This window comes from Hemitrygon akajei, chromosome 17, assembly GCF_048418815.1.
Source record: "Hemitrygon akajei chromosome 17, sHemAka1.3, whole genome shotgun sequence".
Taxonomy (NCBI): domain Eukaryota; kingdom Metazoa; phylum Chordata; class Chondrichthyes; order Myliobatiformes; family Dasyatidae; genus Hemitrygon; species Hemitrygon akajei.
In genome coordinates, this window is record NC_133140.1 from 37209733 (window position 1) to 37235242 (window position 25510).

At 41.1% G+C, this 25510-nt stretch overlaps 1 protein-coding gene across 4 annotated transcripts in view; it reads right to left on the bottom strand.

Annotated features, from left to right (window-relative positions):
• The window catches only part of ripor1 (RHO family interacting cell polarization regulator 1), a 282943-nt gene that overhangs the window by 175377 nt on the left and 82056 nt on the right, over nucleotides 1-25510 (bottom strand). Inside the window, exon 1 of one of the 4 annotated variants that reach the window (XM_073069928.1) lies at nucleotides 10483-10881. The exons of 2 other annotated variants lie outside the window; for them this stretch is intronic. The gene's annotated coding sequence lies outside the window, so the exon portion shown is untranslated. Of the gene's footprint in view, nucleotides 1-9984; nucleotides 10397-10482; nucleotides 10882-25510 lie in introns of those variants that run through there. One more of the 4 variants, XM_073069930.1, reaches the window with a different exon arrangement.

A 25510-nucleotide genomic window follows, 5' to 3' on the forward strand; every position in this document is an offset into this window, starting at 1 on the left:
AAACTGTACAGAATTGTAAAAGGCAGAAAAAATTATACCAAGAGTCGTTTATGCTGCCTGACATGGGCAAAAAGAGGTAAACAAAAAATAGTTCAGTCCAAAACAGTAACTGTAGTTTTTTCGAAACAGCCTTAAATCAGTTGTGTGTAAATTATTCTACAAGTATGAGTTATCATTACTGAACCCAACAAACCCTAGTCACAAAGTCAGCCAATTTGTACTCTCATTGTACCTGCAGCCAGATCTCACCAATGGCACAAGGTGCTAGAAGTGTAACTCAAAAGCAGGACAGAAATGAATTGAAGTGAAGAAATAACAAATGCCCACCTAGCTGGGCATCAGAGAAATATGGGAATACAGGAATGAAAAAGATTGCAGATTCTACCGTTGATTACTTCAGGGCTGATCCATATCTCAACTCCATTTACCAGCTTCAATTCCAGATTATTTTCATGCAAGAGTCAATTTTAGTTTCAAAAACGTTAACTGACCCAGCTTTTTTCTCTTTGGAGTCCTGAGAAGATATTTGTAATTTTGACATCTCCCAAAACATCCAGCTCTAAACCTTTTAAGGTTAAAGCCTTTAGTTCAGCATTCTTCCACCAAAACAACTCACCCAATGAAAGGAGAAAGGCAGCAGAACAGAAATTATAGACCAGTTAGCCTGAGCTCAGTGGCTGGGAAAATGTTAGTGTCAATTGTTAAGGATGAGGTGTTGGAGTACTTGGTGACAAAGGACAGGAGAGGACAAAGTCAGCATGGTTTCCTTCAGGAAGAATCCTGCCTGACGAACCTGTTGGAACTCTTTGAGAAGATTACAAGTAGGATAGATAAAGGGGATGCAGTGGATGTTGTTTATTTGGACTTTCGGAAGGCCTTTGACAAGGTGCTACACATGAAGCTGCTTACTAAGTTACGAACCCATGGTATTATAGGAAAGTTACTAACATGGTTAGAGCATTGGCTGATTGGTAGGAGGCAGTGAGTGGGAATAAAAGGATTCTTTTCTTGTTGGCTGCCAGTGACTAGTGGTGTTCCGCAGGGGTTGGTGTTGGGACCACTTCTTTTTATGCTGTATTTCAATTATTTAGATGTTGGAATAGATAGCTTTGTTGCCAAGTTTGCAGATGATATGAAGATGGGTGGAGGGGCTTGCAGTGTTGAGGAAACAGGTAGGATGCAGAAGGACCTAGACAGATTAGGGAGAACAGGCAAGAAAATGGCAATTGAAATACAATGTTGGAAAATGCATGGTCATGCATGTTGGTAGAAGAAATAAATGTATGGACTATTTTCTAAATGGGAAAAAATCCAAAAATCTGAGATGCAAAGGGACTTGGGAGTCCTTGTGCAGAACACCCTAAAGGGTAACTTGCAGGTTCAGCCATATTAGATTTAATTTCAAGAGGTCTAGAATACAAGAGCAGGGATGTGATGCTGAGGCTTTATAAGGAACTGGTGAGGCCTCACCTTGAGCTCCTCATCTTAGAAAAGATGTGCTGGCATTGGAGAGGGTCCAGTGGAGGTTCACAAGGATGATTCCAGGAATGAAAGGGTTATCATACGAGGAACGTTTGATGGCTCTGGGTCTGAACTCACCGGAATTCAGAAGAATGAGAGGGGGGTTCTCATTGAAACCTTTCAAACGATGAAAGGCCTAGACAAAGTAGATGTGGAAAGGATGTTTCCCATGGTAGGAGAGTCTAGGACAGAGGGCACAGCCTCAGGATAGAGGGGTGCCCTTTCAAAATAGAGATGCTGAGAAATTTCTTTAGCAAAAGGGTGGTGAATTTGTGGAATTTGTTGCCACATGCAGCTGTAGAGGCCAGGTCATTGGATGTATTTAAAGCAGAGACTGATAGGCTCTCGACTGGACATGGCATCAAAGGTTATGGGGAGAAGGCTGGGGAGTGGGGTTGAGGAGGGGAAAAAGAATCAGCCATGATTGAATGGCGGAGCAGACTCAATGGGCCAGATGGCCTAATTCTGCTCCTATGTCCTATGGTCTTATGATTATTACCACTTATCTCACCCTCGTTTGAATTTATTAAAAATTAGAAATCTCCATTTTTCATGTTATTATAGCTCTTAAAGTGGTCAGTCCCACATTAAAACAACATTTAACACATAATCTGGTAACAGTGAACTTATATCAAAGGACAATTTTGCATTATGGTCTTCATAAGTTCAATACATTAGGTGCTGAAGATGTTTGTATGAACACTTCAGAACAATTCCTTTCCTGCAGAATCATGCACCACTTAGCATTTGGTCAAACAAGCTTTTTTTCCCCCCTGAAAATACTGGGTTATGTTGGAAAAGGATGCTTTCATTTAGCTCAAATGCAGGTACAATACTCCAAGCAATATGAAACGTTCCGAAATGTGTCTGAGACAAGGAGCTCCACAAAGACAAGGATTGTTCTACTACACACTTTACCACAATCAAAACAAAACACCCAGTTGGAATATTCGGTCACTTTTCCTTCCAACGGTACAACTTGCAGGGACTATGTAATCCAACAACTAGTATGTAAACTTTGAATAAATCAGAGCTTTGAGTGAAACATTTGAATTGAACCCAAAGAAAATGCAGCTTTCCACTGCAAACAAGGACTAAAGGCTTACACTGCTGATCAATAAATACAGGGTCTAAAAAGGAAAAATGACTAGAGTGAAAGTAGGCCAGAAACCTGTTTCATTACTTAACTCTTCGACAAACACCCACTGAAATCAGAAGCTTGCAAATCTAAATGGTGAAACGTATCACTCAAGTTGAATAGAAACACTCAAATCACCCAGCAATGCCCACCCACGTGCAGACTGGAGGCATGGCATACAAGAAAAGCCTCTTCTTACAACCTTACGTATCTCTGGGATAAGAAGATCTCTCGGCTCTAAATCAGATGGTGTGTTGAAGTTCCGGTCCCAATATCCATGATGAAACTGAGTGCAATACCAAGGAGCACAGCATTGTTGATGGCCTGAAGTCCCACGTGCCCCCCGGGTAAAACATTCCCCGTTTACCTTGGAACTGACAATATTGTGCACTGTCCTCTCTACGTTGAGCTACCACAACCCAGTGATTCTGATAAGCCAGTGAAATCGGAGGCTGCGGTCGTGTAGCACTCAGCACAGCACTGGTACAGCTCTGTGGCATTCCGGAGTCCAGAGTTCAATTCCAGCACCATTCTGTAAGGAGCCTGTACCTCCTCTCTGCGGTCCAGGCACTCCAGTTCAAAGGTGTACCGGGTGGGTTAATTGTTCATTGTAAATTGTCCTGTGATGAGATTAGGGCTAATCCGAGTTTGTCGGGGGTTGCTGGGGTGGTGTGGCTCGAAGGGTTGGAAGGGCCGACTTTGCACTATATCACTAAATTTTTTTTAAAATAAATGGTCCACTCTGCTGAGGTCATTTCATAAACATCTTTGCCCACATGTGTGATGAAGTTCAGAACAGTGGGTCCAATTTGGGAAGCATATAAACAATGTGGCCTGCCCATTAGTGCCAGCTGATTGCAATTATAGTATTAATGTTAGGAACATTAGCTCACTTTTTCTGCCTGCGGATTTTAAGGAGACGGCATTGGTTGTTTTTCTCCAGTGCTTTGAGGTGGCTGCTGTAAGTTGCTCGTTTCTCAGCAAAGATTGCAAGGCCGGGGATTACGGCTGCCTAGATATTCAACCAGTATTTTTGCCCAAAAGATGTGCTGATGCGCTAGAGAATTTCATCACTGATGTTAGTCTTCAAAGAGAGGTGGCACCCAAGGAATGGAAGACGGACCACTTTTTCCAGAGTCAAGTCTAAAACCTGTATTGTCAGCAGTCAGGTTCCAGTGGCTGGTAGGAGACCCGTGGTTTACAGAAATGTTAGTCCTATTCACACGTGTGCTTCAGTGACCACTGGATGGACACACACTCCATCTGCTTTCTTCAGCTTGATGACTGAAATTGGGATGACCTTGGTTCTGGAATGGAGGTGACATAGGTTGAGCAGCTCTCCCCATATGTCCCAGTTATAACCACCCCAGCAGAAAGACTCCCATTGGTCAACGGTCATCATGAGGGATCTTTTCAAGGGTACTTCAGCCCACTTTCATCACTACCCATCACAGTGCAGGGTGATGCAGAAATCCTTGCCAGCTCTTACTCAGATGATGTTACAGATGACAATGCCTGTGTGGCTGCAGTTTTCCTCTCTGTTGAAAGACGGTGCTGGTTTCAGCAGGAAAAGATATTACTGATACAAGTTTCCCCGATTTTTGAGGAACTCTGATCCTTCCTGACTCTAATGCTGGAAAACCTCAGAATGTATCAGTTAGTCTCCTCCAGAACACAGGGTAGGAGGACTCAAATTACAAGTCATCCTTAGCTCTCATTCAAGATGATGATGTCAATATAGGGTGTCCAAATTCCCAGGAGACAAAAATGGAACAAGGTTCTGGTCTCTTATTGGAGCTACCCAAGAAGGACCAAAGGTGCAGACCCCAAATTTCACCAAGGAGTGAAAATTACCTGTGTACCTTTTCTGTCCATATGAAATAGCTATCACACACCAGCTAGCACAACAAACAAGAGAGTCTTGATCCAGTGGCAAGGAGGTGCAATACAACGACAGACAAGACTCTGCTACAAGGACATCAACATATTTGCAGATGCACACAAATGCCTGCTACACAACTCATAAGTGGTCACAGACACAGGCACCACTTCTCACGTGCCTTCACAACCCACCCCCACCCCACCAATCCAGCTTCTGGACCCTGCTGTGCACAAAATGGTTCTGTTGTCTCCATTTTAACACTTCCTGAAGTCTAAGTACTATTTCCCCGGCAGTAAAACAATGAAACATTCCAAATGAAAGAAAGTGGCGTGCAAAATGACAAGAGGCATAGATTGAGTTGACTTTTTCCCCAGGGTGGAAATGGCTTATACCAGGAGGCATAATTTTAAAGTGATTGGAGGAAAGTACAGTGGGGAGTCAGAGGCAAGATAATTTGTTTATTTTATTTTTATTTACACAGGGAGTGAGTGGTGAGTGCATGGAACAACCTGCCAGGGGTGATGGTAAAGGCAGATAGTATTAGGCACATGGATAATGGAAAAATGGAAGGCTGCGTAAAGGAGAAGGATTAGATTGATCTTAGGGGTCAGCACAATATCGTAGGTTGAAGGGCATGTACTATGCTGTAGTGTTCTATGTTTAAGACTAGTTTCTTCATTATCTTTGGCCAGTTCAGGCCAATAAAACACATTTTACTGAATTTTTGCTAAACAAATCAAAACATACAAGTTTCAGAAAAAGCAACCTGCAGTTTCCTGCGTCCCAGATTTTGAATCACCATCTGGAGTATTCAGCCTTGTGAGCAGGGCACAGGCAACACAATCCTCGAACAGAGCCACCTTTCAGCCTTTTGTAATTATCTCTGACATTATTAAAATATACAAATGACTGTGTTTTTGGCACATTCACAACTAGCCCATAAAGCAACGAAGTGTTTGCAAAAATGCTTGAGCGTTCAGCTGCTATACAGCAGCCAATGGTACACTTATTTAACCAAGTCATGGCAGGTTATAATTCAAGTCCAAAACAATGCAACACTCTGATCCATTTCAGAGTACCAATGGAAAAACAATCAGCAGAATCTGACAGTAAAGCTAAGCCCTCTCAATATTAGCTAGAGACATCTAGTGGTACAAAATGATTATTTAATGTTCATCCAGACAATGCAACGTCTTCTCTCTTTGTTAGGCCCAACATCTCATTCATTCAACAGCAGAACAAAGAATTGAACTGAAAAGTTACAGAGCAGTCATTGATTCTGGCCTTGGGAAAGGAATTTACTTTTGGCATCTTTATGATTATGCACTGTATGTTCAAGTAACTCCAGAGAAGTCTACGTCTCAGGAGCACAGCTCATTATTCAGGATGAAAACTAGTACTTACAGAGGTAAAAGCCCCAGCAAAGAAACAGCCAAAATCAACCCCAGCTCTGCCCCTTTCTTTCCTCGCTGTGACACAAACACATATACATGTAACAGCCATAATATAACACACATACATATAACAGCAACTAATAAGTAGCATTGATGTTGTATTCACTGAAAACTCACATGGTCAACGCAAATTTTTGTAAAAGTGATGAGGCACTCAAACCTCATGTGGAGGCAAATGGCTTTATACCTGAAGCCATTTAAAATGAATATAAATGAGAAACTGTCATAGATAGGATGCAACCAGCAAGGTTTCAATGATGTACCAAGATACGCTTTTTATTAAGCAGATTCAAAAGTACCATGCAGCACAGAAAATTACGAAAGAAATATCATCAAGGTGTGCAAAGTCTTGAGTTTAGTTACTTTTTGCTTTAGGGTTTTTTAAATAATGTACATGTATACTGAACTCATCCGACTGTTACTTCACAAAAAGGCTTCATTTAAAATGCCTTCTCTCGACCTGTCCTGCTCACTGCATCAGCTACAAGGGTCAGTGTTCAAAGTAGAGGTCTTTCTTTACACACCTGTACAGACCTGCCCGGAATGCTCTGCAGGCTACCAGCCGCTCCTTTTGAAAGCACATGCCTGCACAGAATGTAACAGCTCCGAGCAAAGTTACATTCAAAACAGCTGTGGTAAAATTAGAAGCAAAATGTAATTTAATCACACCACTTTGGCAATGCCATTTCTGAACTGCTCTGGCAAAACTTTCACAGATTTACACAGCACACCAAACAGAACTTTTGGCCCATCGAGTTTATGCCAACAGTCAGGCATTCATTTACAATGACCCTGCAATAATCTCATTTAGTCGCATCATATTCCTGTCACCACTCCCCAATATTCCATCTCTCAGTCAAATACCAGGGCCAATTAACCCACCAATCCATTTATCTTCGGGTTGTGGGAGATAAGCAAGGCAGTCACCAGAACATGTGAACACCCAGGGTCAGGACTGAACGTGGGTCAGTGTAACCGTGAGGCAGCACCTCTCCTAGTTGTGCCACTATGTCACCCAAGATGTAGATTGGATGGTGCACAGCCAAAGAATGAAACATGTTACATTTTTGAAGCTTCACTTCTGCTTATAAAAGTGGTAGAAACACAGAATAATGCACTTGCATCCATAAATTTAATTTGCTGAAGTCTTCATCAGCAGGAATGCATCTCTACCTATTTGTGAATTATCTGTTATGCATACTGCCCCAACATTATTATGAGTTAACACTTAAACTCAGAATTAAAGTTTCAGGGGATGTCAATCAATTATTTAGGTGGTACTACAGGTATCAGTAACTGTATGAAATGTAAACCAATGATTCTGAGAACATTAACAGCAATCTGAACACAGGACTCATTATCATTTGCAACTGCAGATTTCAGAGTGAAAATTTTATAATTTTCATCCAAACAAGTTATTCTAGTTTTGCCTCAACATTTAAAGTTACCAGTGTCTCGCAGGACACAGATGAAACATATTCAAGAGGAGACCTGATAATATTAAATACCATGTCTTTGAAAGATTTGCAGCGAACTGTTTTAAGCACAAATGGAATACAAACTCCAAATTAACTGATCTACAAAGCACAGGTGGCAAACACTCCAGAATCACATCAAAAAGTTAAACACTAGCTAGGTAATTTGTTTAATTAACTACCTCATGATCTTTAACTCCATACACCATTTTTCTCTAGCTGTGATGATGGCCAGATTACAGGGCAGGTAGCAATTAATTTGAAAATTCCCCACAAGATTAAATTGTAAAGGAAGATGGGATTAATAAATAACTTCTGAAACAGATAATGTACACAATTACACAGTTGATCTGTTTGATGAAAGAAATGAATGGGATTTTTATCTTGGCGTATGAAACTGTCCGGATTCAAAATGCATCAATGAACTATGAACTGAAGACCCTAATATGCCAAATTCTCATGCCTGCTTTGATACTTTTTTTTAAGAACAATGTCATCAGATTCAAATTACCTGCACCAGCACAGTTATAGACCCTACATCTGAGAAATCACAGCGCTTCACATTTTGAAAGCCAGTTTTGGAACTCCTCAAAAACGTTCCCTTTCACTCAAAAAAAGCCACCCAACGAAGAGTGGATGTGTGTAATGCATGCAAAGTTATGGTGTGTGCACATATGCACAGTGCCACCGGGGGAAGCGTAATAAATAAGTTGCTAATGTTTAAGTCATTCGCTATGTCATTATATTCCTGGCACTACATTAAAAATCTGAACTCGTACATACTGTATATTACTGTTGGTGAACAAGGAGATTGGTAACAGATGTTAATTGGAACTGAGACAGAGAATACAGTGGGGCTGAAGTACGGGCGGTACTTGATAAGATACTATGCCATTCTCATCTTCTCTAAGAAACTTTTTAAAGCTGCCTTTGGATTACCTTTTGGTCCTAGATCATATTTACTGGTTGGTGTGCCACCATATTTTCATACAGCAACCTTTCCAAGTCAAGGATTGCTCATTGTAAAACATTTTCCAAAAATCAGCTAAAATATTATATTCTGGGAAAGCCACATGCTGGCAGAACATTTCAATAATTAAACAATTTTAGTCATCATACTATTGGACAGTATCATCACTACTGATAGGAATAATGACCCTAGATGTAAATTTCGAGCCAGTTAACTGTAAGGCAGCATTAGCAGAGGTACCTCACACAAAACGCTGGAGGAACTCAGGAGGTTAGGCAGTATCCTTGGAGAGGAATAAAGAGTCAACATTTTGGGTTGAATCCCTCCATCAGAACCTGAGCTACTGAGTTCCTCCAGCATATTGTATGTGATTTCCAGCATCGGCAGAATCGGTGTTATTATTAGCAGAGTGACAGGAACACGAGAGGAGAAGGCCTTTGCTTAGGAACAGGAATGAAGATAACTTGGGCACTTTGGTTCTGACATGACTGAGGAAGCCAATGTGGAATCCACAGTTCACAGGATGCTTGGGTGGGCAGCTTGTGAATTAGTATGCCCCTTTCGGCATTTCTGCTTGGCTCACTCTGCTTTGACTCTAGGTTCTAGGTGCCACAAAAAATGTTATTCTCCTGTTTGAGTGGGATTTCCAGTAGTCAGAAGGAATGTTGTATTATTTCTATAGTGAATCTTTTCTTCTCAGTAAATCCTTTCCATGACAGAGTTTAGAACAGAGACGCATTTTAAACCACTTACAATTTACTTGGGAGAAATGGTATCAGGTTACCAAAGTGATATCTGCCTTTGTGAAATCAGTTGAGAAATACCCTCAAGTGTTCCTGAATTATTTAGAAGCACTTTGTCCCAGACAAACTTAAGTAACTTTTTAATTGTAATTCTAAACTACATTCAAAATGGTACTACCTTCAATCCTTGACAAAGGCAGCACCAAGAGACACTTAGTGCACCAATTCACTGCACACCTGTCCACCGGAATCCTAATATGCTGAAATCAGAATTACCTGGTAAAAACTCAGACATTTTATTGCAGTAATGCACATAGTGATAGTACTAACATGGAAGAGAGAATGGAATCGTGCCTATTCAGAATGCCATGTTATACTTCCAGAGTCCAGCAGAAACACAAGCTGACTGGAGTTGTGCACATAAATCCTGCATGGATTACTTGATGAAATTTATTTTGCCTAGATTCAATGGGAGTTTGTAAGATTGGGGTAAAGAAAGTAATCTAATATGATACTACACTGAAGTCTGGATTTTATTATCCAAAGATAAACTTAATTTTGAGTTTGAAAGAGGTGGCGAGGAGAGGGAGGAAAAGAGAAAAAAGGGTCATCAGATTTACTGGAGGGGTGATGTCCATTAAGGCTCCAGAGACAAGAGGAGAGTAGAAATACAGTGCCGAGGAGGTGCAGTTTAAGGGGGCCTTTAGAAGAAGTCAAGTGGAATAACGAGCAGCAAAGAGATGGTGCTCATAAAAGCGGGTGTCATCACGGTGCGGTGGGACAGACGTTACTGTAACTTGCCTGTCTGTCCTCCAGCCGCCTGTTGAGCGCCTCTTTCAGCCCAGACACCCGGGGGATCGGCGCCTCTCCCCGCGGGGGCCGGGCCCATCCCCGTGGCTCCCAGCACGCCGCCGGGCCCGTCAGACAACCCACCATCTCCGCACACTCCCGAAGAGAAGTTTGAGTTGCAGAGCGACAGCCAGCACGAAGCTAGCGGTCACGGTACACCCTGGCGAGGAGAACACGACCAGCCCCAGCTCCTCAGACACTCCCTCCATACTCGACCAGTGACAGGGTTTAAGCCCCTCCGCGACTCGTCGCCTTCGAGCCCATTCTCAGCGTGAAGCCAGAAGCCCCCGGGCCTGACTGCAGCCTCCCTCACAGCAGCGCGCCTTCAGGGAGTTCGATGCCAAGGAAAGCAACCTTGCAGGAGCGAGGGGGGAGACGTGGGAGTAAAGACACGAGAGGAGGAAGGGAAGGAAAACGGGGGGGGGGGGGGGGCGAAAGAACGGCTCTTACATGGCTGCAGCGTTGGTCGGATGAATCCAGCTGTGGCAGTCAGTTCGGGAGATCCGCGGCTTGGCAGCGCTTCCTCCGAGACGGTCGAGGCTCAGACTGGCAGCATGTCCACACACACACACCGAGAGAGCAGGAGGAGCGGGCGTGCCACCGCCCCGCTGCGGTACCAACTCCCCCCTCCCCTCCCCTCGCCGCTCCTTTCCCCGTCCACTTGCTGCTCCTGTTTTCCCCTTCTCGTCAGTCGGTGCCGCAGAACCCGAGCCACCGGTTGTTCGAAGAGCTGACACAGGGGGAGGGGCGGCAGCACCAGGAGCTCAAGCCTCTCGGTGCAGTTTGGACTGTTTGCGTCTCATTGTAGGTTGTGTACAGTACTAGGGACAGGCACACGCATCTACTCCACCACCGGGCTCAAACCGCTGTCTGCAGTCAATGCAAACACAAAGTTCCACTGCTGAGCCGGAACAATATGCATGCATGCAAAAGCGAACTTTATGGAATAAATGACAATATTACCCATTATGGATGTAACTTACATTAGTTGTGAATGATTCCCCCTATGTAAAACGTTGAAATTGTTCTGTAAATTATTTTTCCCAAAAAAGGTTCTGGTTCAAAAGGGTACGTAACAGCTAAATATAGCTCTGCTTATATTTCATTTTGAGCGGAGAGCTTATTTCTGACCTTTGTTCCTCGGGAAAGTTGCTGTGAATTTTATAGAGGCAGATGAATATCCGCCAATTACATCGTGGCCGATAGGGTTAAACTATGGGAACTAAGTGTGAGGCTTTTGTTCTCTCGTGTCAAAATATTAGGGAGTGATTGCATTAAGATTTTTACAAAATGATTTGATAGGGAAAGAGACACTAATTCCCATGGTGAGTGTAGACGTGGGAACTCGGCACCTTTGACTCAGTTCTGTTTGCATACACCTGAACTCAAGCCTTTCAAGCTACAGATCAAATAGGTGCATTTGCCTGATAGTAGAGTGCTGTGTATAATCAATGAGAAACCACAGCCAAACAAAGGTCTCATGCTGAATTCACTTTAATAATTCCAATGTGTGGTATACACCAAATATTCACAAACATTCAAATTAGGTCTAGCACATTGGAATCTTTTTTAGCCCAATGATACTGACAATCTGGAACTTTCCCAAAAGGTATGGAGGTTGGGTCAAGAATGACTGCGGCTCAAGCTTCATGTTTCATTAAGTGTGAACCAGTTTTTATTCAAGGGATGAAGGTGTTGCTGACAAGGAAAGTATTTGGTGCCCTTGAACAGTTGTGAAAATCTGCTTTGCTGAACTTCTGGTAAAAGCATTCACACTGTTGGTAATGAGTTAAAGAGGAGTGATTTTTTCCAAATCAGGGAAGTATGTGACTTGGGGCAGGTGTGTGCCACAGTTTTGGGAGATGCTGGGAGAGTGAACCGAGTGTGTGCCTTCTGCAGCCGCTGTGCACTAGTGGAAGGAGTGGAGACCCAAGATGCTTGATGCCAATGTGTGCCAATGAGTGGTGATCTAAGATGCCAATTGAATGAGCTGATTTATCTCAGATGGTTTCAAATTTGTAACTGAGGAAAATATACTCCAACACTATCTGTACCAACTATTGTACTTATGTATACTAATTTAATTTACTGCATTTGTTGCCTTTTATCCCTTGGTAATTTAAATGCTTGTTTCGGTTCTTCTTTTGTATTCATGCAGTGTATTGACCCAGGAAAATGGGGCATACTGTATCATGTTCCTGTTTTGGATAGCTTCTTGCCTCAGACTATACCTCCTGTCCCAACATGTAAATTAATATTTGATGTAGGTTAATTTATTTAAGCAAACTTGTAGATGGTTTGTCCCCCTCAAAATACGACACTGAGTTTATTCCAGCAAACTTTACCTCACCAAATCACCCATGTAATCTCTTAACACAGAACATTAATCATTCAGATTTTGAGTAACTCATCCACCTGCCCTGGATCCATTCTTCCGCTGGTCTGACAGGATCGAGGAAAAAGCTTCCCTCCATTTCTTTGAGGTTTGAGGCGATTGAGATTGGTGGGAAAGGACACAGTTGTCGGGCAAGTGGGTGGGTTGGTCCTTTGAATGTTAACGTTGAGCTTCCTGCACACTCTGTGCCATTTCAAATATCCCTTTCCATTTTGAGTAATCATGGGCCAGGGGTTCAAGGTGTTGGTATAGAGAGAGGCATTTAAACTTTTTCAAGAAGACCTTAAAAACACCTTTGAATCATTGCCTCACTGCATCTGTTTAACACCTACCATGGAACAGTGTGTCTGCTTTATGAGGCTTATTACTTGTAGGTTAGTGATCTGGCTCCCACAATAGAAATAACAATGTAATTTTGGCCCACAATTGCTCTGGGACGGCATGCTGATATTGGCTTACTCAACCTGTCAGTGAATTTGTGATCCATACTCACAAGAAAGAAGCTTTTGATGATCTCAACTGCCACTCTGCTTGGCCCTTAACTCCAAAACAGAGCAAACTATCTGGTCCTATTTTCTGTCACCCCGATGAATAAGAAGTCAAAAAGGCTATAGACCAACTAAAACCAACAAAGCTTCAAGGGTGGTTGGTATTTCTGCTGAGGCAGTGTAGAACTTCAGTCATTGATGCACAATTCCATCTCCTTCATTGTCACCATTCCAGGAGATCTCGGATATAATCATGTCTTTCTGCAAGAGACAAGTCTGACTGCCATTTCTACAATGGCACCTCCTCACTGACTGCCACACAGAATGTCACCACTCTGATTCTCCTTGACCACCTCCTCCCAAGTGCTAAAGAACTGTCACTTCATTTGCAGCAGTGGTTCCATCCAGCTGAAATCAAGGTGAACATAATCTTTACAGCCCAAAAACTCCCAAGAAGGTGTGGCACTAACCCGTATATGTGGACATTTCAACTTCACCAGAGCCTTCGTCTAAATAACTGAGAAGGATCATGGAACATTCTCCTTGGAGCATTTTCCTTAATAACAAAGAATATCATTCAGGCTTTCCTGATGGATAATTTTATTTTTGTGAAACTAATGCCTCAGTTGCTCAGATGTAACTCATCATAGTGAAATTAAAATTTTTTTAAAAAGGGGACAGAAGGGGAAGGTCAGCCTTTCCAGCTCTTGGTTACGAGACTGGAGCTGTTCAGGAGGGTGGCAAAGCAGTGAGTATAGGATTAAGCTCAACTGTGAAGCCATAATGGCCATGTAATAGGGTGACAGTCATAGTCAAGTTACAAAGAGCACGAGATGTAGGATAGCATGTGCATGGAACTGCACCCCATATAGAACCAAAAGAGAAAGCAAGTGGATTGAACTTGGGAAGTAAACAATTTTGCAAATAAACAGATTCCCTCATATGATAGTTAAGTATTTTCTCTATGCAGGGTATCCTGAAGAACAATATGCAAGCTTGCTTTAGATTCCAAGTAATTTTCTTTTATTCATATTGTTTTCATGGCAAGTTTGTTTCACCACCTACAATGAATTATTATCTTGATCTGATTTTGAAGCCCTTCCTCATGTTCTTGGTGCCTGCACTATTATCTGTGATTTTTTTTAATTCCAGAATTTGTTCCTGCTAGGATTCAATTCTGCAGGTGCCAGACACCCTTCTGAACACTGAGTGGTGAGGCCTCATTGTGATTCTAACTGCTGCTGGCATTCTAATTCCATTTGCAGTGATCGAAGTCCAAGGCAGATTGTCTCTTCTCTGACTCAGGTGAAGATTGGGCAATGACAAAGTTCTCCGTGTCTCCTTGCACATCGGCCAGCTCAGCACAGTTTAGGAATCAAACCTGTGACCTTGTGATCAGTCTGATTTATTGTCCTTATTTCTCAAGCATCAGAGAAGCTTTTTAGTTTGGGACAATGTGAAAAAATGCTTCAGTCAATTCTGTAAACTCCTTAACTGAAGAAAATATTTCAGATAACTCAAATGTTGGAATGTTAATATTTTGACAATCACATCAATGTTTTCTTTCTCTGTGACACAATCTGATGAAAAATTCATACTTCAAGACACTGAGCGAAATGAATTGAATCCCTGCAACGTTCTGAAGATGGTGCCTTGAAATGAATGGAACATGTGCTTATCAATCAAAGCCGTTTGCAGTGAGGATATCCTTGCAGACTGCTAGCCTATTCCTAATGTATTATATGAGACAGCAGGCATGAACTTCACGTACATGTTAAAGCAACCATTTCCTTTTTGCTCATGATTATGCTTGAGAAAGGCAAACAATTCCCTAATCAAGACTAATATTGCATGTAATATATATACAAATATTGTCGATAGTTAGAATGTCTTTTAATGCACTTATCTTTGTGTATACACAAGTCAATAAAAAGCACGCAAGATAATTTTATTCCTCTGCCTTCAGCTGCTTGTTCTTCCTATTTATTTACATGGGCTACCAGTAACTACTAACAACATGATTCAGCTGATGACCACAACTGGTAAAGAGGAAGCCCATGATCATAAAGTAGCTTGTTGTCTTTTCCTATTTCTTATTTCTCTACCCTCCAGCAGAAAATGCCAGGTTCCTAATTTACGTTTCCTCCAATAGCGGTGAAATTAGCCCGAGAGAAACAGCCCAGCTGTCAATGACTTCTCTCGTTCTATGGCACCATATGTCTTCTGAAGTACTGTACCTGAGAATGGCAGCATCTGATGACATAAACTGGAGCTTTATATGAACGGCCCCCTCACCAAAGTCAGACATACATAACATCCACAAAATCCTTATTTGTTACAGGATTTGTAACACAGTGTCACTAAATTAATATGAATGTTCACTTGAAGTTCGGTTATCAAAAGAGCAAAAGCCATTGATCATCTATGTAACATTTCAGGAAGTGGAACATCAAATAGAATTCACAGTAATCAACAATTTTTCTCTTAAGTATTCAATTATTGTATCGTTATTCAATATACCAACAGTCAGATTCTCTATATGGATAGCATTTGACTCAGCCACTGCATTAAAATGCTATCAGCACTAATGAATGACACCAAGGGTTTTTTTCCCCTCAATTAACTGAAACACCAGTATATTTGTGCAGTCTCTTGTCACGCAATGATATTACACCTCATGCACTGTTCCATAGTGTCAGTATCAGTGCCATCCATCTTTTCCCCTTTCAAGTCCACAGCCTTTCAGGAAATCCTTCCTGGAATTAAACAGTAATGGGAGCAATCCAAGTACATCTGAATGATTGGGAATTGAAATGATCAATAGTGAATTCTCTGTTCAAGATTCTTCATTACTCCCATATTGTCCAAATTCCAAATACACCAAACCATCAATTCTGTAGAATTAACACGAAAAATTACCAGAGAAATCAGTGACAATCTAAATCTAATAAACATAAAGATGTCAGAAAATAAAGTTATTATAGTTTTTAAAATTCGATTTCCTTCAATCATAAAAGTAGCCAACTTATAATAGGTATTTTTCTGGAATAAAGCTGTTTAGGCCAATGAGATTAGTTGGACTACTTTTATATTGGTTTACACAGAAAATTATTAATCTTTGGTGAGTCAAATTGTAATTAAAAAGAAATTGCCTAGAACACCATGTTCACAAAAAAAATTACCAAACAGCTTAAAGGAGTTTCTTTTCCCAATGCCATTGGTTGCCATGGTAACTAGTTCTAGGCAATACACGCTGACAGTGATATAGTTCAACAATAACCAGTCTGGCCCATTTTATCCTGACACAGATTTACAGATTATTTTACCAATCAGTAATATGTCAGTGGAAACCAACCGACAAACTCTGTCTCAGTTACCATCTGATTTGAAAGCAAGTTAATGAAGAAAGGCTAGGAAAGAAGATGAGGAATTAAAATTGATTATTTAAGATACACTATATGGATTTTCAAGGTACAATGGATTTTTAATTGATTCCAATTAAATTAGTTTGCCGTTCTTATGCATATTTGGAGCAGTAACTAATTCTAATCAACTTTGTCTTAAATACAACTTTATATCCACCTGATAAACTACTTTCTGGAGCTAGTTCACAGGGAAAGAAAGAACTTGGTGTCTTCACTCATGTGCATGATATGAGCTAATCTCCCAAAAATACCTATTTTGTAAAATAAACCATGACTAAACCATAAAGGTACAGATAACTGGACTGAGTTTTTGAATCCATTAATTTTTTAAAATTGTGATGTAAATAAAGATGCAACTATTCAATCACAAATTTACCAAAGATCCCCAAGTAATGGCAATCAAAAAGGTGTTGATTCTGAAAATCTGAAATAAAAGCAGAAAACTCTGAAAACATTCAGGAAGTCAAGCAGCATGTGGAGAGAGAAGGGCCTTCAACCTGTAACATTAACTGTGTTAACTCAAGTTTTCCCTCCTCATCTGCCAAGTGTTTCCAGCATTTTCTGTTTTTCATCCTGGTAAATGCTATTGCACAAGTTATTCACCATCACGGCATTCTCTTCAATTGGTTGTACATTAAAAGAAATACTAATAAAAAAACAAACACAATATACATCATATGCTGCTTGTGACTGTGCATCCTCTGAACATCAAGAGCTTAGAGCGTTTTAGCACCCATGTGTATTTAATAAACTATTAATGCTCTGCATGTTTATTCAGTTTGCAATGTTACTTTTGCAATAATTACATTCATATTATTTTCACAATATTCTTTTTACAAGACATTATTCGGGTGGTATAACGTGGTTAGCATAATGCTATTGCAGCACCAGTGACCCGTGTACAATTCCCATCCCATCGCTGTCTGCAAGGAGTTTGTACGTTCTCCTCATGACCATGTGGGTTTCCTCCCTCTTTTCAAAGATGTACCATCGAGTTGGTCACACGGATATAACTAGGCACGTGGGCTTGTTGGGCTGGAAGGTTCCGGTGCCTTGCAGCATCTCTAAATAACTAAGACAGTAGGACATGGTGCAAAATTATTACAATCTTGGCTTGGACCTGGATTTAGATTCTTTTCAACCTCTAGCCTGTGAAGTTCATGCACTAAGTATGTTTAAGTAATCTTAACCCAGTTATTGTGGGCATGCATCACAACCTAGCAATTTTACTTAGAGTAACCATAAGGTGTCTGGAGCTGTACATTATGGTGTGACATTGTGCATTAGACAATGGACAGCCCTGCAATTTGAATACTCTTGTAACATTCTTGATCCTAGTCCTGCTAAACAAGGAACAACTTTAATAATGGGACCACAATTGCCAGTAATTCTTTTTCATTCAGTTCAGTATCTGATATATGCATTACTCCATCACCACATCTCAGCATCCCTAAATCAAGCTGGAAAAACCAAGCATGATATTCATCAGAGCAAACACCAGGAAATCTGCAGATGCTGGAAATTCAAACAACAACACACACAAAATGCTGGTGGAACACAGCAGGCCAGGCAGCATCTATAGGGAGAAGCACTATCGACGTTTCGGGCCGAGACCCTTCATCAGGACTAACTGAAAGGAAAGATACTAAGAAATTTGAAAGTAGTGGGGGGAGGGGGAAATGCTAAATGATAGGAGAAGACCGGAGGGGGTGGGATGAAGCTAAGAGCTGAAAAGGTGATTGGCAAAAGTGATACAGAGCTGGAGAAGGGAAAGGATCATGGGACAGGAGGCCTCGGGAGAAAGAAAGGGGAGGGGGGAGCACCAGAGGGAGTTCCTCCAGCATTTTGTGTGTGTTGCTCAGATTTCCAGCATCTGCAGATTTTCTCTTGTTTGTGAAAGTTAAAGTCTACTTTTTTCCCATGTTTGGATTAATCATTTAATTTGTCTTTATTCAGTTCAATAATTTTGTCAATATGTTCACAAGGCTGCCATTGAAGAACATTGATAGTAACCACACAAACATCTAACAGAGTTAGATTGATGGATTTCTGTCAGCACAGGACTTATTAAGAATAAGCAAAGGGCCAAAAATCAAAGACAATACAAGAGTTTGATCCAACAGAAAAATGGATGCTTAATTATTAAAGTAATGGATGTCTTTTTATCCATTACATGTGAGATATTTGCAGCACCATTTTAGATTCAGGCTGTCAGAAGATATGGGGTGCTTCTGAACAAGGAGCTAGAAGGACACAAATCAATAATGGGAGATAAAAGTGCCTTAAGCAGTTTTGACCACTTAACATAAGTTCAATGGTAGAACCAATGGAAATTTATGAGCAGGTTTGCTGTCCATGTATTGGTAATCACTGGAACATTTCTTTCCCTTGGAATTGGGACCATTTATTGACAATATCGTCAGAGTAATATTGAGCAAGTTTAAATATAGAACATAGAAACTTATAGCACATTACAGGTCCTTCGGCCCACAATGTTGTGCTGAGCATGTAACCTACCTAGAGACTGTCTAGAATTTCCCTAGCACATAGCCCTCTATTTTTCTAAGCTCCATGTACCTATCCAAGAGACTCTTAAAAGATCCTATCGTATCTGCTTCCACCACCACTGCTGGCAGCGTATTCCACGCCCCTACCACTCTCTGTGTGAAAAACTTACCCCTGACACCCCCTCAGTACCTATTTCCAAGCACCTCAATGCCCCTTGTGTTAGCCATTTCAGTCCTGGAAAAAGCCTCTGGCTATCCACATGATCAATGCCCCTCATAATCTTGTTCACCTCTATCAGGTCACCTCTCATCCTCTGTCGCTCCAAGGAGAGAAGGCCAGGTACACTCAACCTACTCTCATAAGGTACGCCATTCTAAATATAAACATTGAAAACCTACAGCACAATACAGGCCCTTCGGCCCACAATGCTGTGGCGAACATGTACTGTACTGACTTTAGAAATTACCTAGGGTTACCTATAGCCCTCTATTTTTCTAAGCTACACATACCTATCCAGGAGTCTCTTACAAGACACTATCGTATCCGCCTCCACCACCATTGCCGGCAGCCCATTGCATGCACTCACCACTCTCTGTGTAAAAAAACTTACCCCTGACATCTCCTCTGTGCCTAATATATCAGTGCCATTCTAACTATTTTCAGATCTGTAATATTTTACTGGACAACCTGTTGTAATTATCAAGGTGGAATGATAAACAAAAGGCCAAATATAGCAAAAACTGTAAGAAGTGTGTTCCATACAAAGATATTGCGCAATAGTAGCATACTGTGATAATTTATACATGATGCATCTCTTTCTCAAGTGCATTAAAAGATGTTTCATGCAAGTCTTTGCGCTGTTATCAACTTCAAACAAAATTGCATTGGAGAGCTTGGTCAGTAAGGCTTAGTCAGTCACAGCTAACCCGTACTGTAGATCTGGCACAACTAATAGTAATTAATGATCAGCTGCAGCCTTAAATTCCCTTTTACAGCCTCTTTCCAGAAAATACTGCATTGCTGGCCTTCAAGCAGCTTACTCTGAAGTACAAAGAGAGATCATTCTTCATATAACTTCCAATATAACTCAGAGTCCTGCCATGTGCAGAAGTTCGCTGATGACACGGCCATAGTGGGGTGTGTCAGGAATGGACAGGAGGAGGAGTATAGGAAACTGATACAGGACTTTGTGATATGGTGCAACTCAAACTACCTGCGTCTCAATATCACCAAGACCAAGGAGATGGTGGTGGACTTTAGGAGATCTAGGCCCCATATGGAGCCAGTGATCATTAATGGAGAACGTGTGGAGCAGGTTAAGACCTACAAGTATCTGGGAGTACAGTTAGACGAGAAGCTTGACTGGACTGCCAACACAGATGCCTTGTGCAGGAAGGCACAGAGTCGAATGTACTTCCTAAGAAGGTTGGCGTCATTCAATGTCTGTAGTGAGATGCTGAAGATGTTCTATAGGTCAGTTGTGGAGAGCGCCCTCTTCTTTGTGGTGGCGTGTTGGGGAGGAAGCATTAAGAAGAGGGACGCCTCACGTCTTAATAAGCTGGTAAGGAAGGCGGGCTCTGTCGTGGGCAAAGTACTGGAGAGTTTAACATCGGTAGCTGAGCGAAGGGCGCTGAGTAGGCTATGGTCAATTATGGATAACTCTGAACATCCTCTACATAGCACCATCCAGAGACAGAGAAGCAGTTTCAGTGACAGGTTACTATCGATGCAATGCTCCTCAGACAGGATGAAGAGGTCAATACTCCCCAATGCCATTAGGCTTTACAATTCTACCGCCAGGACTTAAGAACTTTTTAAAAGCTATTATTAATGCTTTTTGAGACGGTGATTTAGATGCATATCATATTTTTTTACTGAGTTAAGTATTGTATGTAATTAGTTTTGCTACAACAAGTGTATGGGACATTGGAAAAAAAGTTGAATTTTCCCATGGGGATGAATAAAGTATCTATCTATATAACAAATCCAATTTTGTTGCTAGTAAATACAAGCCTAAAAGGTCCATTTGTTGGCATCAGATACTGTTTTATGTTACCATATCTCTCCACTCTCCTATATTTTACCTTTTCCACCTATCACCTCCCAGCTTCTCACTTCAAGGCCCCTACCCCACTCACCCACCTTCCCCCCTCACCTGGCTTCACCCATCACCTGCAATCTTGCACTCCTTTCCCCCCTCTCCCAATCTTGTTATTCTGGCTTCTTCCCCCTTCCTTTCCAAACCTGATGAAGGGCCTCTGCCCAAAACATCAAGTGTTTATTCCTCTCCATAGATGCTGCCTGGCCTGCTGAGTTCCTCCAGCACTTTGTGCTTGTTGCTCTCGATCTTCAGCATCTGCAGAATCTCCTGTGGTTATGAGACACTGTTTTTTTTGCTGCCATTATCTTTTTCCAACCAAGGGATTTCTACCCAAATAGTCTTTCCAGAGGCTACTAATATCTGTTTACTCGCCCTGAAATGTCACCATCCCTTGCATTTTACAGAGTGCCCCCAGCTGTTAACATTTAAATGCTACTTTGGCAGAGCTTCCACCCTCCCTGATGATTGGGCCCAGACGTGTCCAGAGATCACCAAGGCATAAGTGAATTCGACAAATTTATTGAGCACATTTGTGTTTACTTGGTTATTAATAACACACCACTTAACTAACCTCCGAACAGATGGATGATTGAAAACGATCCCTGGGAGTCGATGATTAATTGTGCATATTCAGAACAATATGCAATCAACATATGCAGAATCAGGTTTAATATCACCTGCATATGTTGTGAAATTTGTTAGCTTTACTGCAGCAGTACAATGAAATACATGATAAGATAAATATAGGGAAAAAAACTGAATTACATTAAATATATATATGTATGTCTATTAAATAGTTAAAATAAGTAGTGCAAAAAAAAACCAACAAAAGTAAAAATGTAGTGAGGTAGTGTTCATGGGTTCAATATCCATTTAGGAATTGGATGGCGTAGGGGAAGAAGCTGTTCCTGAATCACTGAGTGTGTGCCTTCAGGCTTCTGTACCTCCTCCCTGACAGTAACAATAAGAAAAGGGCATGTCCTGGATGGTGGGGGGTCCCTAATGATGGATGCTGCCTTCCTAAGGCATCACCCTTTGAAGATATCTTGGATATTTCGGAGGATACTATCCATGATTGAGCTGACTAATCTTACAAGTTTCTACAACTGTTATTCCGCTGAGGTTTCCATCTCATTACTCCCCTGTCAAGGTTGCTGCCCGAGTATTTATTCCAGGTTGATATGAATACAAGCCAGAAATAGTAAGAAAAAATTAATTTTAATTTGTAGCCCCACAGCTTGGTACACTAAGGGAAAATAAAGGCTGGTACAGAAAAACACCCAAGAGTTCTAGCGACTCAGCTGTATATTTTTTCCATATAGTGTAGGCACCTCATCAAAATCCAGAGTTGTGCCAAACTAAGTAAACTCCAACACTGTCAAAAGTACTGGCAGCTTTGGGATAAAGAAACTAAGATGTCTCCTGCTGCTAGGAAATCTACAGTCATCCTTGCTGGGTGTACATTTGTGTAATCAGGACTTTTCCCTGCACATCTACAGAGCCAATGGTAAGGCGCGTAATAAATCAATGTCTACCACATGAGCAAGATCAACAAGCTGCCGCGTATTGAAGGAAAAATATCTAGATCAAAGGTTAATTTTCGGAGAAAAGGATTTGGAGAAAGCTGACAAGTAACAAAGATTATTCAAGTAATTGAACATTTTCCATTGCAACTTTAAATTGTTATTTTTCCTTCATGGTGAACATTTCTTCACCCATTTGACTTCTAGGATTGTGAAATTCAGTAGTTTTGTTCATCACAAACACTGATGAATACAATATCCAGGTGTCAGTATTCCGAGTGAATGAATTACAATTAAATAAGATAATGAGCTAAAGACCATGCCTGTGCACTGGCCCATTTACAATCACCATAATAACAAGAGAAGTTATCTCTTATCCACGAAGCCACAAGCAAATAATTTTCCCTTTTCTTTGTTTATTACCTCAACCATCTGTGCTGGAAGATGTGAAATAATCTGTTTATTCGTTCTGATAAAGGTGAGCCCTAATTTGAATAAACAACATAAGATCCAAAATTATATTTTATATGAAGCTGAGTTAAACTATGAAAGTTGTGAAATTTCAATTCCGTTCCAAAACAGAATAAATTCACACCATATGCACTTCGCAATTGACTGCCTCTGAATTTCACAATTAAAACTGCTGTGTTTTTCTTTCCCAACGATACCCTCCAACATCTATTTATCGCTGTGGAACCTGTTTAAATATGTTGCCTGTAGCTCCTCCAACTCAGGTCACCAAGATCACTATTGTCAATAGTTTCTAGTTTTATCCAGGATTTGACAAAACAAAATATCTGAGTAAAGTAAAACCAATTCAAACTTGCTGTGTTGTTTGTTAGATCAGTTAAGGAGGGTAAAGGGAAAACTAACCAAGTATTAAAACATTCCACAAACTTCAACTCACAGGTCGAAGGTCTGTAAGGAAGACTTAAATCACAACATAACAACTACCTGCAAAGATCTATACATTTTACACTGTAATAGACAAGTGACATTTCTCACAGGTAGCAATTCACAGGACACAGCGAATTGGATAAAGATTCAGAAGGTCATAGTGTTGGGTCGTTGCTCTCGTTTCTTGTTAAAGGCTTCTAACAAGCATGGCGAGAGGGAGGTAGAAAATATTTAAACATGCGTGCGAACACAGTTTTCTCTTTACCAACATTATATGTACTAAACAACCACGTATTCGAAGATACCCATGCACATTTGTGGTAGTTATTTAATTTCTTGTATCTAAGATACTCTTTTCACTACAGTGGGTGTCTCCTGTCCAAAGAGGAAAAGCTATAAAGAAAGGAGTGGCAGTCCATTTCACTCATGTGCAGACAGATGTTGCAGACAAAGGGCAATGGCATGCATTAATGGTGGGGTGGGGGTCATTTCAAAGGAGATGTGAGGGACAAGTCTTTTTGACACAGAGCGGTGGGGGCCTGGAATGGTGGCAGAGGCATACATTAGGGATTTTTAAGAGGTGTTTAGGGAGCCACATGAATGTGAGGGAAATGGAAGGATATGGACACTGTGTAGGCAGAAGGGTTTAGCTTAGTTGGTTCTTTGATTACTAATTTAATTGGTTTGGCACAACACTGTTGGCCAAAGACTCTGTTCCTGTGCTGTACTATGTTCAACTTTGTCACAAGAACATGCACCATCTTCCAATCCCAAAGAATTAGCCAAGATGTAGACTACGGCAATGTGCATTCCTTCTGTTCCAGAGAGCTGGTCATTTTTAGAAGTCTCTTGGTTTCTGTCTAGGATAAGCAGAAATACTGAAATAGCATGATCTTGACAAACATGAAAACAAGTGTGCAAAAATAAATTTTATATTAATTTTAAACCATTAAGATGTACAGGTTAACAATGTTTTATAGTTTAGATGATAAAGTATTTTGCTGCACTCCTTCACCAAGAGAGACCATCCATGATTAGGAGAGTGGTGGGAAGCTCTAATCTAATGCTGTCCAGACAGTACCAGATTGTCCTTCCAATTAAACTCTGACCTCCCCCCCCCCCCCCCACCCACAGACTTCACTGGAAAATATGATACATGGGATGTGAAGCATGTGGCTAATGAGATCTGGTCAGCTTCCTGTTAAGCAGATTTGGTTAAAATAACCCAAAATATTTATTTTTTGCTCGGTTGCGAAATATTGCACAGCCCCCTCCTTCCAGAAGGTGTGAACGTGTCCACTGTCTAAATGGAGACAGTGTAAGCAAAATACCAAATAGCCCATCTTCATTTATATAAGAAAGGAAAAGCTAGCTAGCAACTTCTTTCTCTCTCGCATATGAACTACAGCAAGAAGAAGAAATATCTGATATACAAGAGGCATTTAAAGCATTTCTGGGAAGAATGCATACAGGACTCAAGTGCTTTGGAATAGCAGGAATAGAAACATTCAGCCAAGATCATGGTCAGTGTTTGAATTTAATTTAAAATCACTGTATCATTATTTTCCTAGTATTACTGCATTCCATAAAGTAACATTTTCCTACTTTCAAACTGACATTAGGCATTAAATTTTCCAGTGCCTACTTATAAAGAACTCAAGAAAATTATATTTATTTTCTCCAGTTTTACTCCTACCTCCTCACTCAAAAAACACTGGACTATGGGAAGCAGCACACACAAAATACTGGAAGAGCTCAGCAGGCCAGGCAGCATCTATGGAAAAGAGTAAACAATTGGCATTTCAGCCCAAGACCCTTCATCAGGACCGGAAAGAAAGAGGAGTCAGAGTAAGGATGTGGAGGGACGGGATGACATAGTACAAGCTGGTAGGTGATAGGTGAAATGAGAGGGGGAATGTTGAAGAAAAGACCTGGAAAGCTGATAGGTGAAAGAGATAAAGGGCTGGAGAAGGGAAAATCTGATAGGACAGGGTAGAAGATCATGGAAAAAAGGGAAGGGGGAGGAGCACCAAAGGGAAGTGATGGGCAGGTAAAGAGATAAGGTGAGAGAGGGAAACAAGAATGGGGAATGGTGGGTGGGGGGAGTAGTGGGAAATCAGAAGCTCGGGAAATTGATGTTC